Here is a 22,211-nt window from a genome sequence, read left to right on the forward strand (position 1 = left end):
TATCTCTTGAATGTATATTTGGAAGTACAGCTGCTAGGAGGGATGGTGACTCTTTCTTCTCCCATAAATTGAGGAACCGCTGATCTGTTTTCCAAAGTGGCTCTACCATCGTACATTCCCATTCCCAATAACAATAAATGAAGTTTCCAATTGTTTTCACATCATCACCAACACTTGCTATGATCAGTTTTTGTTTTTATTTCCTAGGGTCCTAGTGGATGGTTTTTAAGGTGGAGTCTCACTCTGTCATCGAAGCTGGAGTGCAGTGGCATGATCTCAGCTCACTGTAACCTCCACCTCCTGGGTTCAAGTGATTCTCCTGCCTCAGCCTCCTGAGTAGCTGGGATTACAGGCGCCCACCACTGTGCCCAGCTAATTTTTGTATTTTTAGTAGAGACAGGGTTTCACCATGTTGGCCAGGCTGGTCTTGAACTCCTGACCTCAGGTAATCCACCTGCTTTGGTCTCCCAAATTTCTGGGATTACAGGCATGAGCCACTGCCCCTGGCCCTAGTGGATGTGAAATAGTATCTTGCTGTGGTTTTGATGTGTATTTCTCTAATTACTGATGATGTAGAACATTGTGTGTGTGCTTGTTGGTCATTTGTAGGTCTTTTTGGGGGATGTGTCTGTTCAGATTCTTGGTCCATTTTTAACTGGGTTATTTATATTTTGATATTGAGTTGTGAGAGTTGTTTATATGTTGTGGATCCTAGTCCTTTATCAAATGTATAATTTCAAATATTTTCTCCCATTCTATAGGTTGTGTTTGTGTTGCTATTAACTTTCCTAATATTATTTTCAGCATAAAATGTTAAATTTTTATAAATCCTAATTAGCCTATTCTTTTCTTTTGTAGTTTGTGCTTTTATTGTCATATATAACAAGGCTTTACCTAAGCCAAGATTGTAAAGCTGTACTCCTCTATGTTCTAAGGCTTTTGTAGTTTTAGCTCTTACATTTAGGTCAATGATCCATTTTGAGTTCATTTTTATATATAGTTAAAGGAGATCCGATTTCATTCTCTTGTATGCACTTATCCAGTTCTGATATCATTTGTTGAAAACATTATTCTTTTCCCATTGAATGCCTGTTATACTCTTGTCAAAAATCACTTATTCATAAATAAAAGTATTTATTTATAGACTGTCAGTTTTAGTCTATTAATTTTATAGATATCAATCATTAGGCTAGTACCATACTATCTTTGTCATTGCAGCTTTGTAGAAATATTTTACATTGGAAAGTGTGAATCTCCAACTTTCTTCTTAGTTTTCAAGATCATTTTGACTATTCTGAATACCTTGTATTTTTCATTGAATTTCAGAATCAGCTTGTCGATTTCAGCAAAAATGGCAATTGGAAATTTAGTAGAGATTGTGTTAAATCTGTAGATCAATTTGAGTGGTACTTTCATTTTAGTATTGTCTTCCAATCCATGAATGTGAATTTTCTTTTTATTTCAGTTCCTTTGAATTTCTTTGAACAATATTTAATAGCTTTCAGCATGGAAATTTTACATTTCTTTTTTTATGTTTATCCCCAAGTATTTTCCTAAGTTTATTTGAAAGCATAAATTTATTCCTAAGTTTATTCTTTTTTATACTATTATAAAGGAAATTGTTTTCTTAGTTTCATTCTGAATTGTTCATTACTGGTGTAAAGGCTTCCAACTGATTTTTGCAAATTAATCTTATATCTTGCTACTTTGCTGAATTTATTAGTTCTGATACTTGTGTGTGAGTGTGGATGTGGGTATATGGGTGTGGATTCTTTGTTTTTTCTGTATTCAAAATCTTCTCTGCAAATATAGATATTTCCACTTCTTCCTTTCCAATCTGGATGCCTGTTTTAAAAAAATTTATTTATTTTACATTAGGTGCATACTATATCTGGCATTTCTCCCCATGTTATCCCTCCCCAACTTCCCCTCCCTCCCCACCTCCCACTCTCTCTCCCCTACCCCCACAACTGCCCCCAGTGTGTGATGCTCCTCTGCCTGAGTCCATGTGTTCTCATTATTCAACACCCACCTATGAGTTAGAACATGTGTTTGGCTTTCTGTTCTTGTGTCATTTTGCTGAGAATGATGGTTTCCAGATTCATCCAAGTCCCTACAAAGGACACAAACTCATCATTTTTTATGGCTGCATAGTATTCCATGGATGCCTTTTATTTCTTTTTCTTGCCCAGTTGCTCCGTCTTGACCTCTAGTATAATGGTGAATAGAAGAGATGACCATACACATCCTTGCCTTGTCCCTCATCTTAGGGGAAGGCATTTAGTCTTCAGCCATTGCATATGATGCCACCTGGGAGTGTTTTCACTGATTCTCTTTACCATTTTGAAAAAGTTCTCTTCTCTTCCTAGATTTTTGGGTGTTTTTATCATGAAAGGTTGCTGGCTTTTGTCAGATGCTTTTTCATCATTTATTGAAATGATCATGACGTTTTGGTTCTTTATTATCTGCTCATTTTGAATTATTATTCCTTGATGTCTAACCTGTCACAACCCTGCCTGTGAAACCTTCACAAAGGGCTTGTAGCTAGAGAATCCCAGTGCTAAACAAGTCCCAGACAGAGGACCAAGCACAAGATTCACTGCTTCATTTATGGAAAGACAAGCACAAATTTAATATTATGCCCTTTCTTCGAGGGGAGAAGGTTACCTGGAAGATCTTGACAGTCTGTGGCCCCTGGAACCCATGGCACGGTATTTTTGCTGCGTGGATTGGGCTCTAAACAAAATCTTCATTTAGTAGAATCATAAATCCAAAGTATTGAACTCTGTTAGCCAAGGGCCTTTAAAAGAACCAGGTTGCTCTACTGACATCCTGTCTTTCCCACAGTTACAGTGGATAATATTGCCAAGTCCTATAAAATGAAAATCAAGTTTGAAATAGGGTTTGTTAATTACAGTATTTAACTGTTGTCGTTATTGTTTCCTTGGAGATTAATGAGGTGAGTTATTGTAACATAATTAGGCTACAGTGTATCTAATCTCTTACAAACCCTTGTGATTCACTGTTGTTCCAGTATGGTTTGAAGGTTAATTTCACTTTGCTGGTATAGACTTGGCAATGTGCTTTCTATTGAAATATGTTTTTAATTATATTTGAAAGTCATTAGTCAAGGGCTCTGCTGGGCTGTTCTGCACACACTTGCTGTGGAGAAATCCAGATACAATTAGAGTCATTGCGATCACCTATCCCCATGCCCAGGTGTCCGGAGGGCATCAAGGGGGGAATTCGAAGAGAGATGACACCAGAGACCTGTATTGAGCCTCAGTTTCATCCTAAGAAGGTATCTTTATCAGTAAATCTTTTGAAACAGTCCCCACAGTGGTATTAGAGCCGTGAGTCCACATCTGAAGTAGACACATAGGTGGTCTCACCTCGGGTGAGGACTTTCTCAAACATACCCAGCTCTTTGCCAGCTTCAGGCTTCGTGGATACCATTCTGTGCTTGGAATATTCCCTTCCTGGCTTACTTCTAGATATCCATCAGTCTCAGCTTACCTCTCTTAAATGCCACTGTTTCTGAGGAGCCTCCCAAGAGCAAATATCCCCCTGTCCTCTGCCGTTAAACTCTTTCTGTTGCCAGCTCTCGTTTTATCCTGCATTTTCTTTTGTGGAAGTTCTCACCATATTTTATTATCTGTTTACTGTTTCCTTCCTCATAAGGGCAGAGGCCCTATTTGTCCACTGCCATGTTCACATACTTAGGGCACATAAGACTCTCAGCTGTGATGGTGCAACAAATCTCTCAAGGACTGCTTTCCTCATCTCCAGCAGCCTGATTGACAAGCGATCTAGCTGTAAAGTTGCCAGTTTCTTCCTTGAACCTTGGAATCTTCCATACTGAATGACTGGACCACTCTTCCTGCTACCTGAAGGTATGCATGTGTAACATGGGAGAATCACCATGGGATCTTCCTCCCAGAGGAGGCACTAGATGGATGGCATGAGCACAGTGACTGCTCCAAGGCAGACATTCACCAGAGTCCATTTTCTCATTTGTCTGCCATGGGAGAAGCTTGGGATGGGTGACAGGTCTGATTTTGAGACCTTTCATCGAAGGTTGAGTTGTCAGCTGACGGGAGGAGACAGTGACAGTCTCAAGCTTGGGCTCAATGGTGTCTGAGGTCTGATTTTGGGACCTTTTGTCTAAGGTTGAGTAGTCAGGCCACAGGAAGCTGTGGAGGAAACAGAGGTGGTCTCATGAACGCCCAAGTCAGAAATCTGGCACTAGTCTGGACCTTGCACCCTTGTTTTCTTTACAGCAAAGTAGCTCCTACATGGGCATCCCGTTTTTTTTTATTATTATACTTTGAGTTCTGGGGTACATGTGCAGATTGTGCAGGTTTGTTACACAGGTATACACATGCCATGATGGTTTGCTGCGTCCATCACCCTGTCAGCTACGTTAGGTATTTCTCCTAATGTTATCCCTCCCCAATTCCCCTAGCCCGTGCTATCCCTCCCCTAGACCCCCCCACCCCCCAACAGGCCCTGGTGTGTGATGTTCCCCTTCCTGTGTCCATGTGTTCTCGTTGTTTAACACCTACTTATGACTGAGAACATGTGGTGTTTGGTTTTCTGTTCTTGTGTCCGTTTGCTGAGAATGATGGTTTCCAGCTTCATCTATGTCCCTGCAAAGGACATCAACGCATGCTTTTTTATGGCTGCATAGTATTCCATGGTGTATATGTGCCACATTTTCTTTAAAGAACTCAAGTCAAGAAGATATTTCACGTTTTTCCATTTAAAAAATAGACTCTTCTTTGGAAAGCGTTTTTGGAGTGGTCAAACTCAGAGAAGGCTGTTGGTGTACAGCTCCCTAGGTTAGCAAAGCCATTTGTGTGCATGTGTGTGTGCATGTGTGTGCGCATGTGCATGCTTCCATACTGCCCACCACTTGAATGCTTTTCCCCCATTTGGTTGTGGAATGACAGACGTTATGATCAGCCCTGTGCTCCTAGGTTTGTTTTATCTCAAAGAAGACAAAGTCTTTTCCTGAGTGGTAAGATATTCTTTGGAGCGATGGCCTGAGTAGAAACCCAAGGGCTGGAAAAGCTCAAAAATAAAGCCTGTGTCCGGGGTCACTGTGAGAGAGGGCAAGTCAGGGTCCTTCTCCACCTGAAAGGCGCGGTGGAATTGTCCTAAGCTGCTTTCACTGCCGTTTGGGGAGATGATGCTGGGGCTATGTGATGGCATTCACAAGCCGCAGGTGACAGGTCTCATTGGGTAAAACTTTGACTTCCCTTGAGTCTCTATCTCTCCGTCTTCATGAAATGGCATAGCGGTCAGAGGAGGGACTGAGAGCCAGACTGCCAGGGTTTGAACCCTGGACCCACTAACAATCCGCTGTGAGAGCTTATGAAAGGCATCTGACGTTTCTTCCCCGAAGCATAATCTTCATGGGTTTGTTCTGAGGCTCAGAGAGCCTAACGTATGCTGGAGTGAGAATCCTATTGGCGTTGTTGATCTTGTTTTATAGTAGAGAAGATTTTTCTTCTCCCATCACACAGAGAGCTTGGATGGGAAGTGAAGAAAAGGCGAGGACCCAACAAGTTCTGGATACCTACCAAGTACGTGGCAGCATACTGGATGCTTACGTTCTTTTCCTTGTTGGATATCTACACCAGCCCACTAACGCAGACAATATCCCCGCCTTCCTGGAAAAATTAAAGTTATCATGAGCCTATCTTGCCCATGATCCTCACAGATTCTCTGTGATTCCTGCCACATAGTGAAATCACTGTCTTTAACAGGCTGGGACTGGGGAAGGGCCATGTATCAGGAGGTGTCTCTGCTCATATCTTGCTCAATGAGAAGCTTCCATATTGGGTGGTAAAATCCAATCAATCAACCCTTTCCCTGGGGAGATGCCAGTGGAGAGTGAGGGTGTGTCTTTAGAGCTTTGTCTTTATCCCCAATACTAATAAGATATTTGGGGCATCCTCCAAGATGCCCGATACCCATTGCAGAGGAGGCTAGGGTGTTGGTCAACGAGCATGCCAAAACAACCTCTTGTGCTGTCAGCCCTCTAGCTTGTGGTATCTTTTTAAAAAATTATTTTCTATTTTTTTAGAGACAGGGTCTTGCTCTCCCAGGCAAGAGTACAATTTTGAAATCGTAGCTCACTGTAGCCTTGAACTCCTGGGCTCAAGGGGTCCTCCTGCTTCAGCTTCTTGAGTAACTAGAATTACAGGCATGCAGCAGCACCCCCAGATAATTGCGTTTAATTAATTAATCAATTAATTAATTTTGTAGAGATGAGGTCTGTCTTTGTTTTCCAGGCTGGTCTCAAACTTATAGGGCTCAGGTGATTCTCCTGCCTCAGCCTCCAAGTTTTGGGACTATAGGTCTGAGCCACTGCACCCAGCTGATAGCTTAAGATACGTTTCTATCACCCAGGCTCTCTGTAGCCCTTCTGCTTGAGTCTGCAAGAGTGATGATAGGATCCTCATTTTCCACATAAGGAGAATCAGGGAGGTAACTAGAGGTACACAGTCATGCCTGGCACGGGGCAGATCCCCTGGGACGTCTTTAGGCTGCCGTTCCCACCTCCATGGAGCTCGTGCTTCCTAAGGGTGACACTTCAAGCTGCCTCTCACCCCCAGGGCCGGCCTAGGATGCCAGCTCTCTGGGCTGTCTCCCTCTTGATTGGCACTGGCACAAGAAGGTTGCTGGGTTCATCAGGTTTGCTACAGGTGGGGGTTGATTCTTGAGCACTCAGTTGCTTACTTTGCTGATGACATCCCTACAAACCCACGTTTCTGAGGTTGGCCACCAAAGGGTCTCTTCTTTAAAAGTGGGCCCTTCCATTCCATGGTCTTCCAACCCAAAGCATCCTGCTTCTCCCTACTTCTTTTGTCTTTTCTCCACCCTTATTATTCTTTTTCAAATAAGCCTTTCTCTTTGGGTAGAATAGGTTTCTCTGATTTAAACTCCTTTTGTCCCAGTTTAATCTCCCTTCCCTAAAGTGCCATGTAAGCCTTTGTGAATCGATCAGTTTTGGCATTCTACATCAGGTGCCTCCCTGAAATGCAGATAAATTGCCCACTATGGGACCGTTGTCTCCCCATTCGGGGAATGTATTCAGAGAACTTAGCCAGATTTGTCAGGCCTGACCTTCTTTTCATGAACCATGCTATACTGGCCCTCACCAAATTAAGTACTGCTGAATGGCCCACATCTTCTAAACCTCCTCGGTTCCCGGGGCCCTAGACAACAACCCCTCCATGGCCAAGGTCGCCACCAGCAATCCAGGACCTTAACCTTCTTTGGCCCACTTTCCTTCTCTCTGTGGTGGCCCTGATTGCTGGGCCAGGCCTACGCTGTGAGGTCGGCCAGGGGCAAGTCCTTGCCGTAGCCTGAAGCCCAGGGAAGCAGCCTCAGAAAAGACTCTGCTCCTCCTCACCTGGCTTGCTGCTTTGCTCTTGACCTGAACACTAATATTATTATATTATGATCAAGGCTTAACTCTGATGTTATTAGCAATGCTAATAGCTATAGGTATTATGAACAATAATGTAATTATTATTGCTGACACTGTGACACATGATTCGTACAAGTATTTTAATATTATTATTGGCTATGTGCTGCTGTGCTATGCCCTTTTACACACTGAACCTTCTCCTTCTGTCAGCTTCGTGACTCAGCTACAATTGTACTGTTTTTAGTGTCATTTGTGGTGAGGGAAACTGAGGCTCAGAAAGGTTCTATGACTTTCCTCAGGCCACATGGGTGGACACTCTTATCCCTGGCCACGAATTCAAACGTTGACGTGAAGGCCGAGCATGGTGGCTCACACCTTTAATTTCAGCACTTTGGGAGACTGGGGCAGGTGGATTACTTGAGGTCGGGAGTTTGAGACCAGCCTGGCCAACGTGGTAAAACCCTGTCTCTACTGACAGTACAAGAATTAGCTGGGTGTGCTGGCATGTGCCTGTGATCCAAGCTACTCAGGAGGCTGAGGTAGAAGAATTGCTTGAACCCGGGAGATGGAGGTGGCAGTAAGCCAAGATCGTGCCACTGCACTCCAGCCTGGGTGACAGAGTAAGATTCTGTCTCCAAACAAACGAACGAACAAACAAAAAGTTGATGTGAAGACCGACTACTTTTTTTTCTATAGCTTTATTGAGCATTTAATGACAGAAATTTTATATATTTAAGGTGTACAGTGTGATGCTTTGATGTATGTGTATGTTGTGAAATGCTCAGCATAATTGAACTAACATACTCATCACCTCACATAGTTAACCTTTGTGTGTGTGTGTATCTACTCTCAGCGTATTTCAAATGTACAATACAGTGCTATCGAGTAGCCTCATCAGGCTGTATATTAGGTCTCCACAACTTACTTATGGCAAAGTTTGTATACTTCGACCAACATCTTCCCATGTACCCACCCTCAAGCTCTTGCTTCTTCTCTCTGTTTCTTTCTTTTTTTGTTGTTGTTTGCTTGTTTGTTTTGAGACAAGGTCTTACCCTGTTACCCCAGCTGAGTACAGCGGTGCTATCATGGCTCACTGCAGCCTAAAACTTCTGAGTTCACATGATTCTCCTGCCTTAGCCTGCTGAGTAGCTGGGTCTACAGTGGTGTGCCACCATGGCCAGTAATCTTTCTTTTTTTTTTTTTTTTTTTTTTTTTGTAGAGATAGGGTCTGTGTTGCCTATACTGGGTCTTGAACTCCTGGTCTCAAGTGATCCTCTCACCTCGGTCTCCCAAAGTTCTGGGATTACAGGAGAGAGTTACCATGTCTGGTCTCTACTCTGCTGTATTAGTTAACTTCTTTAGGTTTTAAATATAAGTGAGTTTTTATAGTAGTTGTCTTTCTGGGTCTGGCTTATTTCACTTGATCCAACCATCCCCCTTATGAGTGCACATTCAAAAGAAATAAAATCGCAGTCTCAAAAAGATATGTGTGCCCTCATGCTCATTACAGCACTGTTCACAATAGCAAGATGTACAAATAACTTAAGTGTCCACTGACAGAGAACGAATAAAGAAAATGTGCTGTAGATATACACACAGTGGAATACTATTTAGCCTTTAAAAAGAAGGAAATTGCTGAATGCGGTGGCTCACGCCTGTAATCCCAGCACTTTGGGAGGCTGAGGTGGGTGAATCACCTGAGATCAGGCGTTGGAGACCAGCCTGGCCAACATGGTGGAACCCTTTCTCTACTAAAAATACAAATAAATTAGCTGGGTGTGGTGTTGGGTGCCTGTAATCCCAGCTACTCAGGAGGCTGAGGCAGGAGAATCACTTGAAACTGGGAGGTGAAGGTTATAGTGAGCTGAGATCCCGCCACTGCATTCCAACCTGGGCAACAGAGTAAGACCCCGTCTCAATAAATAAAATAAAATAAAATAAAATAAAATAACAACATAACACAAAAAGAAGGAAATCCTGCCATTTGCAATAACATGGATGAATGCTGCTGTTTATCTCTACTGTCAGAAGCTCTTTAGTTGAAACTTCCTGAGCAGGCCCTCCTGTGTGCAAAGGAATGGTCTTGTGGAAGCATTTGCATATTTGAAGGGATTGATGGACAGGTTAACCCAAGGGAAGTCATCCTCATCAGGTGAAGTTCCCCTGTAGTGAGAGTGGGCTGTGGGAACAAATGCCCTCCTTGCACATTTAGCAGGTTTCCAGGTAAGGTCCCTGTGGTTAAGATTAGGGAAAGGCGGAAACACCATTTTCTCATGCCATTTATCGTCTCTGATCGTCACTCCTGGCACATGTGAGCCCTCTGGGTTCCTGGGATGGTTCTGTAATTCCCTCTGAGAAACTCCTCCTTTATCTGGTCACTCTTCCCCCTCCATGGCTGAGAGCCAACTGAAATAAGATTCCTTCCAGGCACAGAGGCAGCTCCATGCAGAGAGTCCCTGATGAGCTATTGGCCACTGTGTTCTGCTGTCCCCTTTCTTCCCTCCCTACCTCCAGCAAAGTTTCAAGATCACCTTTAAGCCTGCCCACCCAGGCCAAAAGTCTGTACCTGTCAAAACCTCTTCCTGTGGGTGCCCAGAGACGCTATCACCTCTCACCTTCAACTGATAGTGACAAACAGTGACAGGTTGAACTTTACCTGCGTAGCCCTGGCTCCTGTCAAATGTCTCCACTGACAGGTGAGAGCTCTGAAATCATCTCAATACTCTCAGGTCCAACTGCAGGGCAGAAGGGCCAGGCAGGCAGTGATATATGTTGAGTGCTCACTGTTGCTGAGAACCAGAGTAACTGAACATAGACTTTGGAAACTGGGAGACCTAATTCTGTCACTTACAAGCTGTATGTCCTTGGGCGAGGGACTTAGACTTTCTAAGCTTCAGTTCGTAGTCTGTCAAATGGGGGTATGAGCATTGAGATTCATCATACCTAGAGGTTAAGTTCTAAATCGGAGCTGGAAGCAAAATATGTGAGCAAGTCAAAAGTTTCTCTTGAAGTCTGCAACATTGGAAAGCATGTCGCAATTCCTCAATAATCCCAGCATAGCTGGCTTTTTTTTCCCCCAGCCAAGAAATGGATTATTGTTTTTTTTCATTGAGCATCTGGTGGATAGATGGCTTGCATTTAGGGGATATCAATGTGAAAGTCACAGCATAGGGACTTGGAGATAGACACATGGGAACTGAGACCTGCTATATCTTACAAGAGACTGTGTTAATTGTATTTGTCCAGGGAACCCAATAGAATTTGCATCTTTACTAAGCTCACCTATATCTCTTCCACTGAAGGTCTCAAGCAAGGAGGTACCTGGCCACAAACTCCACTTGGGTGTCTGGGCTGGGCTGTGGGAAAGGCATTTTTATTCTTCGGCTCTTGTCTCAATTAGGGTTCAGTTATAGACAACAGACAGCACTCTAGCTGGTTTATCCAAGTGTTTAAGTGAATATCAAGGTTTTGGTGACTTGTATTGCCTTTAAAAGGAGGAACGGCAGACCCTTGGCTGTTTTGATGGAGGTAAATCCTAGCCCCAGTAGCTGCATGCTGCATCCCAGCTCAGAGAAGCTGCTGCTCTTGCTGCAGAAAGCCAGTGGATGCAGCACCCGCTATTGCAGAAACACTGTGCTTTGCCTTTAGTCCATGCCTGCAAAGGGGGTGCCTCATGTCCTCCCTTCATTCAGACTCAATTCGGATTCGAGTATCACACAGTGCATCTGATCAGAGGACCCAAATTACACTGAGAACTTACCTGTCAATGTGTCTGGGGAATTTAGGTTTTTGGTTTCTGGCCTTGGCAGTAGAAGAAGATTATAATTAGCCAGATCACAAGTCTACCACAACTAGGGGAGCATCGAAGTCAAGCTGACCGTGAGGCTTATTCTTTTTCCTTTTCGTGTCCAAACATGATCCTTGGGGATTTAGTGCCACCGAGCAAAAGAGTGCAGCCCCTCATGTCTGAGAAACAGGATCCAGAGGAGCATATAGATGGAGGGAGTGAGCCTAGAGTAGAGCTGGCATGCACTGTCTCCCTGAGAGGGTCTGTGGAGGGTAGGGAAATGGTTGCCATTGTATGCCTCTGGCCTCACAAAGACACTGGAGCTATTCATCTATGATGCTATCAGTGTCCAGGATTTGATCAACAAGCTTAACTATTTTTCTCTTTGGGATAGAATAATACTAATAATCATCACCACTGCCATTATCATCATTGTCATTATTGCCATCATCATTGTCATCAACATCACCACTGCTGTTGTCACCAGTGACAGCATCATCATCGCTGTCATCGTCACTACCACTACTAACACCATCATCACATCAGCATTACCACCGCCACCATCAGCATCACCATCGGCAATGTGACCACCATTATCAGCATCACTGTCATCACTATCATTGTCATCACGAGTGTCACCATTATTGTCACTGTATTCGACATCACCATCACTGCCATTGTCACTGGTGTCACCATCATGTCAGTATCACCACCATCATCATCACCATCGTTACCATCACTTCCATCATCACTGTCAGCATCACCACTGCCATTGTCACCAGTGTGCTACCGTCACCATCAGCATCATTGTCCTCATCACTGTTACCATCATCACTGTAAGCATCACCACCGCCACCACCATTATCATTACCATTGCCATCACCACTGCCATTGTCACCAATGTCACCACTGTCAGCATCAGCATCATTGTCCTCATCACTGTCACCATCATCACTGTCATCAGCATCACCACCACCACTAGCATTATCATTACCATTGCCATCACCACTGCCATTGTCACCAGTGTCACCACTGTCACCATCAGCATCATTGTCCTCATCACTGTCACCATCATCACTGTCATCAGCATCACCACCACCACCATGACCATTATCACTGCTGTCATCACCACGGCCATTGTCACCAGTGTCACTATCATCAGGATCATCGACAGCACTGTCATTGTCATCACTATTAATGTCTCCACCACCTTCATATTGGTTGTCATCACCAGCACCAGCACCACCATCATCATCACTATCAGTATCACCACCACTACCATAATCGTCATCATATTAACCAATTCATATTTACCAAGCACTTCCTCTTTACCAGATATTATGCTAAAACCTCCCCTGCAGAATCTCAGTCAATTCTTATACAACCTTAGAAGGTGGCTGCTGTTGCTATCCCCATTTTACAGAAGAGAAAACACCCAGATGAGTAGGAGGGGTCATGATTTGAACGTCAGTTGTCTGAGTCCAGAGTAAAGGGGTAGAGGGGCTCTCTTGCTTCTGAGGTTGCATATAAAGCTCAAGAACGTGGGTGTGAACTATATAATCTTAGAGGCAAGGGGATATTTTTTCAAGTGAAACAGGGAGAGCTATTAAGTCAGAAATTCCCCCTGGATGTCCACAGGACATTTGTGATGGCAAATGCAAGAAGAAACGTGGGTAGGGAGAACAGCAGCTGAACTGTTGAGTTCATGAAGCAGGGCATACGTGACAGGAAGTATAAAATCTTAGATAATTTTCCAGTGGTTTCTAATATGTGTCTTCCTATCTACTGCAAGAAAAATAAGAAGACACCACTATATCTCACACGTTAGCCTCTCAATCAGTAGCCCATTATCTCGTCTGTTCAGGTGTTTAATGGAAGTTCCTCTCTCCTGCTGACCTAAAAGCTTAATGAATCTAGAATTCTCCACCCTGCATCGGTGAGCTGGGTATTCCCTTGCAAGGCAGCCTCATTGCAGCCACACACAGGGTAATATTTCCTTTTCGATTCATGTTCTAATGAATAAATGATATTCCCATTGGTTATTTATCCACTTTTAGAATTTGAATGGAATTCTACAGATAATTACGGCATTTCACCATTTGATAGGAAATTGGCACCTGCTGCATGGAGATAATAGTTCAATTCAGCATCTATGAAATGGGGAATTTTCTGCTAATTCCTGCCTTGAAATTTGTAAATCATCAGTGGAGTTGGTTATTAAAATTCAAGAGTTTAAAGACCTGGAGTCAAGAGGGAGCATACCTTCTTCATTAAAACTTCAGAAACTGACAATGACTGGTGGGCTGAAGATGCTCAGCCCAGAAGGCTCAAAGCAACTCAGGAGCAAGAAAGCTTAGTGGCAATGTGATTGTCTCTCCAGGAGATTCAAACCGCCGAACAGGGGCGAGCTGGCTGTAGGGCACTTGTCAAAATGTGCAGAAGTGAGAGATGTCAGCAAGACACAGGGGAGAGGCGGGGGCTTTGGGGTCAGGTGGACAGCGGTTAGAATTCTAGCTGTCTGTGGCTTTAGGCCTCTCTGGGTCGCCATTTCTGCCCTTGTAAGTTAAAAAAAAATGCTCTTTTTGGCAATGAGTAAATATCTTCTCTGTAATCTTCAGTTAATCTAAGATCAGATCCATCCATTTCTCACCGTGTCTTTGCCACGAGCCTGGCAAAGTAAAATAATTTACTTAACAATTATTTACTACAAGTCACTTAAGTGTGAGATTCTGCCAGGTCCTAGGGCAGGACAGTGGAGAGCAAAGCCAGGCTTGTTTTCTGTCCTCATGAATATTCTTCACAAAAGTGTTCAACTGTGTCTTCATGGAGCTGGGATGAATGCAAAAAAACAAAAAAGGAAAGTAAAAAATTGCACCAGGCTGAGAGAAATGTGTGCCTTATTAACATAGGACCTGACTTGGGGGATTGGCCTTTTTGGGATGACAGAAATATTTCATGTTTTTGTTGTGATGGTGACTATGCGACCATATACATTTTTTAGAACTCATTAAGCCCTATACCTAAACAGAGGTACATCTTACTGTAGACAAGTTCATTCGGTACACCTGACTTGCAAAACAAATGAACAAAAAAAGCCCCTTCTGAAATGAAGCAGGTAGTCCAGCTGACTATTGTAGTTGCTAGGCCTAAAGATTTCACCAACTAGGAAATTAGAATTAAAAGAAGACCGGGGACTTACACAGTTTCTAAACTTTCACTCTGGCTTTTGAGAATATACAGACGCTTCTCGGCACCACTGACTTCCACAAAGACCTCGGAAACTCGAGGCTGTGGGTGGACCCATCCCTCATCTGGTGACCGGGGGGTCGAGGAAGGGCACTGGGGAAGCAGCGTGCCATAATGACTTACATCGCCAGGTGATCCCAAGATCAACTCCAGTGCACAAGTGGCACTCTTGACCCCAGGCTGAGAGCGTCCTCCCAAGCAGCAGTTGCTGTCAGTGCAGTAGCTGCACTGGGCGGTGATGGTCACATCTGATATTTACCTGACCTTGGCCAGGTCATCTAGGCAAACTCAGGCTTTAGTTCCTAGAAGGTGACTATGAATTCAGGATGGTCACCTAGTCCCCAAGGTACCTCTTGTCCGCTTGTAGAGACCTTTTCCAAACACCCTTCTCTCCTTCATCTTTCCCTCCTCCTGGCTTCCTTCTCCCTTTCTCTCTGCCCTCCTTTTTCCCTTCCTGTCTCTTCTTTCCTCTTTTTCCTTTCTGCCATTCTCACTTTTCCTTCCCAACCCTTCCTTCCTTCTCACCTTTCCTTCCCGTCTCCATCCGTGCTGATGCTCTAGTCTTTCCCTGGGCTGCATCTTCTCTTCTCTCAGCTTTCTCTCTGCAAGGCAGCTGAGGACATCTGTCCTGCCCTGCCCTTCATTTCCTTCCTGCTTCCTGACCTCAACCTTTCTCCTGTTCTGATGACTGAGCATGTGTTATGTAACAGAGTAGAAGAGAACTTCATTGTCTGTGTAACAAGAATATGCACAGATAGCCCAGGCTCTTCCCCAGGATGTTTATACCTGGAAGAAACTCCATCTTTACCCTCTGCCTGGTTTTCTGTGCTTCTCCTTACTTGTTGTATCTCTGGGGTAGGCATCTTGCCTACTCAAAGAGCACAGGCTTGGCCAGGCATGGTGGCTTGTGCCTGCAATGTTAGCACTTTGAGAGGCTGAGGCAGGAGTATCAGTTGAGGATAGGAGTTAGAGACCTGCCTGGGCAACATAGTGAGACCCCACCTCTACAAAAAAAATTTTTTTTAATTAGCTGGACGTGGTAGTACATCCTTGTGGTCCCAGATGCCTGGGAGGCTGAGGCAGGCGGATCACTTGAGCCCAGGAGTTCAAGGCTGCAGTGAGCTGTAATTGTGTCACTGTACTCCAACGTGGGCAACAGAGCAAGACTCTGCCGAAAAAAGAAAAAAAGAATAAAAAAAAAAGTAGCACATGCTTTCATGCTTTAATCCCCTTTGAAACCTGATTTCCACTGAGCCCCATGGCGTGGTGCCATTGCCAAAGAAACCCTTGGGAGAGGAAATGAGGCAGCATCTGCGTTTGATCCTCCACTGGATTGATCATCTTGCTCAGGTCCACTGAGCCGAGAGCCCGGTTCATGAGACTGAGCGCACCTGACTGACACGTTCCTCTTTGATGCCAAACACCCACATCGCTGTTGGGCATCTCTCAGATGATTTTACATGCTACTTCTGTCCCGGACACTGAGCTCATTCCCTGGAGGCTGCAGGGAATAGCATATCGTTGCCTCGGATGAGCTCAGTGGGAGCTTATCCAAGAAGTAAGGGAAAGAAAGGTGTTTGGGAAAGGTCGCTGCAAGAAAGAAAGAGAAAAGAAGACACCTCCAAGGAAGATACATCATGAGAGAAGTATGTGAAGTCCACGGTGGCAGGAAGGAGTGGGGGCCATGCCTTGTGATAATAGGGTTTATCAAGCTTTCCTTAGTTACTTAGTTTCCGTGCCTGATGTGTCTGTGGTCACAGAGATACTAGCCCTGGCTAGGAAATACTATGGAACCATCCTTTACGGCATCCTTTTCCCAGTTTAAGTAAAAGAAGGGGTCAGGATGCTCATGGGCACCACGGACACATCTTCAAGCACTCTGCATTTCACAACTTCCATGGCATCTAGTCAAACCCAGATGGCGTTAGTTCTGAAATGACTGAACAGAGCAGACTATTGCCTGAATTCTTTCTTCTCAATCACATCTGAATTCCATCCTCACAGGTAGCGGACGTGCCTGGTCGCCTTGGCATTGGAGATGTATCTTCTCTTCTCTTAGCTTGCTTTCTCCAAGGCTGTTGAAGACATCTGTCCTGCCCTGCCCCACCCTTCATTTCCTTCTGGCTTCCGCATCTTGGTCTTTCTCCTGTTCTGATGACTGAGCCATGTGGGTGTCCATTACCTAACAAGTAGGAGAGGACTTAGTTGTCCATGTAATAAGAACATCCATGGGCTGCGTGCGGTGGCTCACGCCTGTAATCCCAGCACTTTGGGAGGTCAATGTAGGTGGATCGCCTGAGGTCAGAAGTTCGAGACCACCCTGGCCAACATGACGAAACCCTCTCACTACTAAAACTACAAAAATTAGCTGGGCACAGTGGTATGCGCCTGTAATCCCAGCTACTGCGGAGGCTAAGGCAGGAGAATCGCTTGAACTCGGGAGGTGGAGGTTGCAGTGAGCCAAGATCGCACCACAGCACTCCAGGCTGGGTGACAGAGCAAGACACTGTCTCAAAAAAAAAAAAAAAAAAAAAAAAAAAGCAGGAACCTGGCATGGGGATCTGTGTTCCTGTTCATTTCACACATGTGCCCCAGATGGGAGGAAGGCATGGGTGGTACACATGTGTTCTTAAAAGCAGAGGTTTGCTTAGGATAATCTTTCCGTGTTCAGAGGGAATGAGGACAGTGACATGCTGACCTCAGAGCTAACAGAGGGATTTCGACGCCCATGACCTTATTCACTTGCTCTGATGATGATGGCGGACGGTTCTGTTACACGTGGACCAGTGGAGCCGCTCTTTATGTCTTTGCCACGAGCCTGCCACCCAGCACGCCCCCTTCCCTTTTGCATGGTGGTGAAATGAACCTGGCATCCTGGAGACATACCAGAACATGTGTTCTGGGAAGTGTGAGGTGTAGGGCTTTAGAATTCTGAGCTGCCTCCTTTGTGTCAGAATCAGATGTGTCACTATCTATAGCGACCCTCCTCCATTCCTTTTTACTTTCCTCAAAGTGCACCCGAGTAGCACTGGGTGTGGCGTGATGGGAGGTGTGATTCAGCCACCCACGGCCATATGGGGCTGCTGCTTGTCCCAGCTTCTGCTTCAGAGGAGGAGTCACCACCCTGTTTCCTGGATGCCTGGGGGTGGGGCAGGGGGCAGAGGCATTTGAACCCCTTGTGAAAAGTTGAAGATGAAGTGGAAGCTATTTCAAGTTTTCTTAATTTATTTTTTGAACAGTCTCTCTGTACCCCTGCGTTTTCCTGTGCTGGTGTCTCTCAGATTGTCTGTCTCTGTCTCTGCCTCTCTCTGCCCCCTCCCCTCTCTCCATCTGTGTGTGTCTATCTCTTTGCTCTGCCTTTCTCTCCATCTGTTTGTGTGTCTGTGAGTGTGTCTTTGTCTATTTTTCATTCTCTTTCTTCACTTCTTCCCTGTTTCTCCCTCCTTCCCTCTTTCTCTCCCTCCCTTTCTCCCCCCTCTCTTCCTCCTTCCTTTCCTGGAACCCCCACCCAACTTTATTCCCATCTTTCTCTCTCTGATTCTGTTTTAATCTTCTCCTCTTTCTCTCAAGCACCTCCTTCATTTAAAAAGGCAGGCAGAGGTGGGAGAGAGGTGCTGACCATGACGGTGTCTTGCATTGCCCATAATCTGCTTGAGGTCCAACATGACTCCACTTTCTGCTGGATGCTTCACATCAGCAAGCAGTGTCATTATGTGAGGTCTGTCATCTTTAAAAAAAAAAAAAAGATTCTAGGCTGGGTGCAGTGGCTCACACCTGTAATCCCAGCACTCTGGGAGACCAAGGCAGGTGAATCACTTGTGATCAGAAGTTCAAGACCAGCCTGGCCAACATGGTGAAACCCTGTCTCTACTAAAAATACAAAAAGTTAGCTGGGTGTGGTGGCATGCACCTGTAATCCCAGCAACTAGGAAAGTGGAGGCAGGAGAATCCCTTGAACCCAGGAGGCGGAGGTTGCAGTGAGCCAAGATTGTGTCACAGCACTCCAGCCTGGGCAACAGATTGAGACTCCATCTATAATAATAATTTTAAAAAATTTTTAAATAAGATTTTGTTTTTTTTTTGTCTGTCCGTGTACTACAAATTCTTGCCTTATCCTGCCCATTCATTTTATTATTTTTTTCATTTTTTTATATGTCAGCAAATCTGTACTTCTCACTAAGTTTAGGGTGCTTGGGGTCTTCCTTTGCGCCACCTCTGTACCAAAACTACCCCTTCTCCAGAGTCAAGATGGGATGATGCCGGCACAACTCTGCGAGTAAACTAATAACTTGTGCTCTTTAAATGCATGACATGGAGTAGTGTGTGAATTATATCTCAATAAATCCAGGCTTTAAAAATGTGGTTTTTTTTAGCCCTTTAAAAATATTTTGATACATTATATTTATACTTATGAGGGTACATATGAAATTCTCTTACATGCAGATCATAGGTAATGATCAAGTCAGAGTATTTTGGGTATCCATCCCCCAAGTATTTATCACCTCTCTGTGTTGGCAATATTTCCACAAAGCTGTTTCTTTGTGAAGTAAATCTAAAGAAAGTATAGGCCAAGTGTGGTGGCTCACGCCTGTAATCCCAGTGCTTTCGGAGGCCGAGGCAAGCAGATTACCTGAGATAAGGAGTTCGAGGAATACGAAAAAATCAGCCGGGTGTGGTAGTATGCTTCTGTAATCCCAGCTACTCGGGAGGCTGAGGCAGGAGACTTGCTTGGATCCGGGAGGTGGAGGTTGCAGTGAGCCGAGATCACACCACCGCACTGCAGACTGGGCGATAGAGCAAGGCTCTGTCTAAAAGAAATAAAATAAAAGCAAATCTAAAGGAAGTATAAAGCACATTCCACTGATTTCAGTCTAACTGCAGGTTTTCCACTGGGGCGTTTGAATCGGGAGCTGGAGTTGGGGTGCACAGCATGTGAATGAGGATGTATTTATGACTCTGTATAAACATATCAGTGAAATAGCAAACATTAGCTTCTGCTGAAATCAGCTGGCTCATCTAAACCTTATCTAGAGGGGTTTCCTTAATGTCAACATTGAGTCAGAAAGCCACAGAAGATGGATGAACTCAAAGCAGAATTGGGTCTCCATGGGTTTCCTTCTGTCTGACAAAGAACAGGCTAACTCCTCCATACTTCACACAGACACCCCTTCCTTCAGAAGGCCTTGCCTGAATCACAGCTTCAGAAAAAACTCCTTTTTTCTGTTGTCCTCAAACACCTTGACATCTAACAGTTCTCTTGCCTTATCGTGCTTCTTGGTTTACGTATGTGTCTTATCCATTGGACTGTAGACTTCTTGAGTGTAGGGACTGTGCCCCTTTCTGCACTTAAAAAGTCTGTAATAATTATTCGGGGAAGGAAGGATGAAAGATAAACATACGCCTGAGAGGGAACTTGGTGTCCAATATGGATATTAAGGCTAGTCCCAGTCAGACATCCCACATCCAGCACGTATCTGTTGAGCACATATGGATAACATTCTGCATAGCAGGCAGTGTTCTAGGCACTGGCAATCCAGCCGTGAGCAAAACAGGCATGAATCTGTGCCATGGTGGTGCTTGTGTCTGGTAGGGCGAAAGTAGATAATACTAAGTCAGTAAACCCTAAGGAGTGTCGGAAGCTGGTAACTGCTATGGAGGAAAGGAAATCGTAGGAGTACTGGCGGGGAGCGTGTGGTCATTTGTGAAATATTTTTCCTTGGTCTTCATCTCCCTGGCATCTAATGAGAAAAGAAATTGTTCATACAGGAGAGAAAATTGAAGCACTTTGCACCAGACAGAGACAGATAGAAGAAAACTCAGGCTTTGGTGTTTTCTGTACACCCTAAGCTTCAAACTGAGAATTCTCGGAGCGAACAGGCACTTGGGGTTGGGACAGGCAGTCCTGTGTTGTAGAAACAGAGCAGAGAAAACAGGGGAGCCACTGTCCCACGTTAGGGGCTCCCTCCCTCTCTCCATCTGTGTATGTCTGTCTGTTTGTAACTCTGCCATTTGGGCATGCTTCATTCCAGTTTTTCAAGGCTTTAGCCTTGGGATGTTAAAGACATAAAAAAGAAGAAGAAAAATGAATGGGTGCAAACCACAGCTAGAGACGGAGGAGGCGGGGTGAGGCTTGGTTGCTTGAGGAGGCTTGGGGAGGGATCGGCGTGGCTGGCTGCGGGAGGGGTCCCTGCTGCGGAACAGCTCTCTTTGAACTTGGTATTTTTCCACAGCAAACAGAAGCCCAACGCTTGTTGGCAGTGGAGCCTCGTCCTGCGGGTAGAGAGGGCAGAGTGGCCACAGGGAGCTAGACGTGGAGGAAGTAAACACGCAGGAAGGAGGCCGACTTTCATGTCTTTACCATCTGGGGGCTCCCTGGGGAGTCGGGGCCAGTGTTAACATTCACCACGTACCCTGTTGATCAATCATCATCAAAAGTGAGAGAGGAACAAAGCAGCCGGTCACCACATATCATGAGACTCTGAGGGGGGGAGGCTCCACCGAACAGGGGTGCAGCACAGTCCCCCCAACACAGGGGCTGGCCACAGTCACAGGGACAGCTAGTGCTTAGCAGGACTTGCATACTGGACACTGTGCAAAGCATATTGTGCGCATTACCTCCCTTAACCTTGTGAGGTTTGCTGTAGCAAACCCATGGATCATTTAGGACTCACTTGGTTACACATGACTGGAAACTAAACCCCAGATGATGATAAGCAGCAAGGGAATCTGTCAGATCATGCAACTGAAATATCCAGAAGTTGCGGCTTCAGGCATGGCTGGACCCAGGAGCTTAAACAGGGCTGTAGCGTCTGTTATTTTTCTTGGTCTCTTGACTCTACTTCCCATATCTTGGCATCATTCTAAGATGGGCTGTCATGGTGGCAAAAGGGCTGTGTCTACTCACATCCACATTGTTTCAAGGTGACGTCCAGCAAAAAAGAACGTTTCTTTTCTATCCCCACAGTTTTAGTATGTCTTGTGGTTTCTCCTTGGCTCTGATGAAGATTATCTGCCCCGTCTGGACAGATGAACTTGGTGGCAGGGAATGGAAGTCACTGTTTACTGTATACTATCCTGGAGTGAGGGGTGAATTCTTGATGAGTTGGAATGGATAGTCAAATCATCATGAGTGATGGTCCTTAAAACAGGTAAAAGAAGGCAGGTGGCAAAAAGTTAAAAATGTCTATGTCTTGGTACTATTGTCACCTCCATTTTGTAGACAGGGAAATTGAGACCAGGAAGGGTAGAGTCACCTGTCCAAGGTCACACAGCAAATAGAACTGGGATAGTGGTCCAGCATCATCTGTGTCCACCATCAGGCCGTCACCTGCCACGACCAGAGCTCCACGCCATCCTCCTTTCCCATATCTGTCCTTGGGCCTGCTGTGTCATTCAAACCACCAGAGCGATTAGTAGGGTCGCCCTGAAGACCGCAGGAGTCATAAGGCCACAAGCCCATCAATCCTGTCCCTTTCCAAGGACCATTCCCAAGGCAAAGGGTCATTAATATCACCATCTCAATCTTCTTTAATGCTAATTACCTTTTTTTCCCATGTCAACATAAAAATCATCTTAAATGTCCTCATTAAAGTGGATGTGATTTCTGACCACAGAATCATCAACTCAGCCTGGGAAAGACTTTCAGGGGAGAAAATGTTCTCAGAGCCACGATGGCAATTTCAAGTGATTTAAAATATCAAGTTTGTATGATTTTTAATCATTAAAGGAGATGTAAAA

At 44.8% G+C, this 22,211-nt stretch overlaps 1 protein-coding gene across 1 annotated transcript in view; it reads left to right on the top strand.

Moving 5' to 3' along the window:
* RBFOX1 (RNA binding fox-1 homolog 1) overlaps positions 1-22,211 on the top strand; it is a 2,526,943-nt gene that overhangs the window by 498,803 nt on the left and 2,005,929 nt on the right.

Source organism: Aotus nancymaae, unplaced genomic scaffold (genome assembly GCF_030222135.1).
Source record: "Aotus nancymaae isolate 86718 unplaced genomic scaffold, 86718_ANA_hifiasm-v0.15.2.pri h1tg000049l, whole genome shotgun sequence".
NCBI classification, from domain to species: domain Eukaryota; kingdom Metazoa; phylum Chordata; class Mammalia; order Primates; family Aotidae; genus Aotus; species Aotus nancymaae.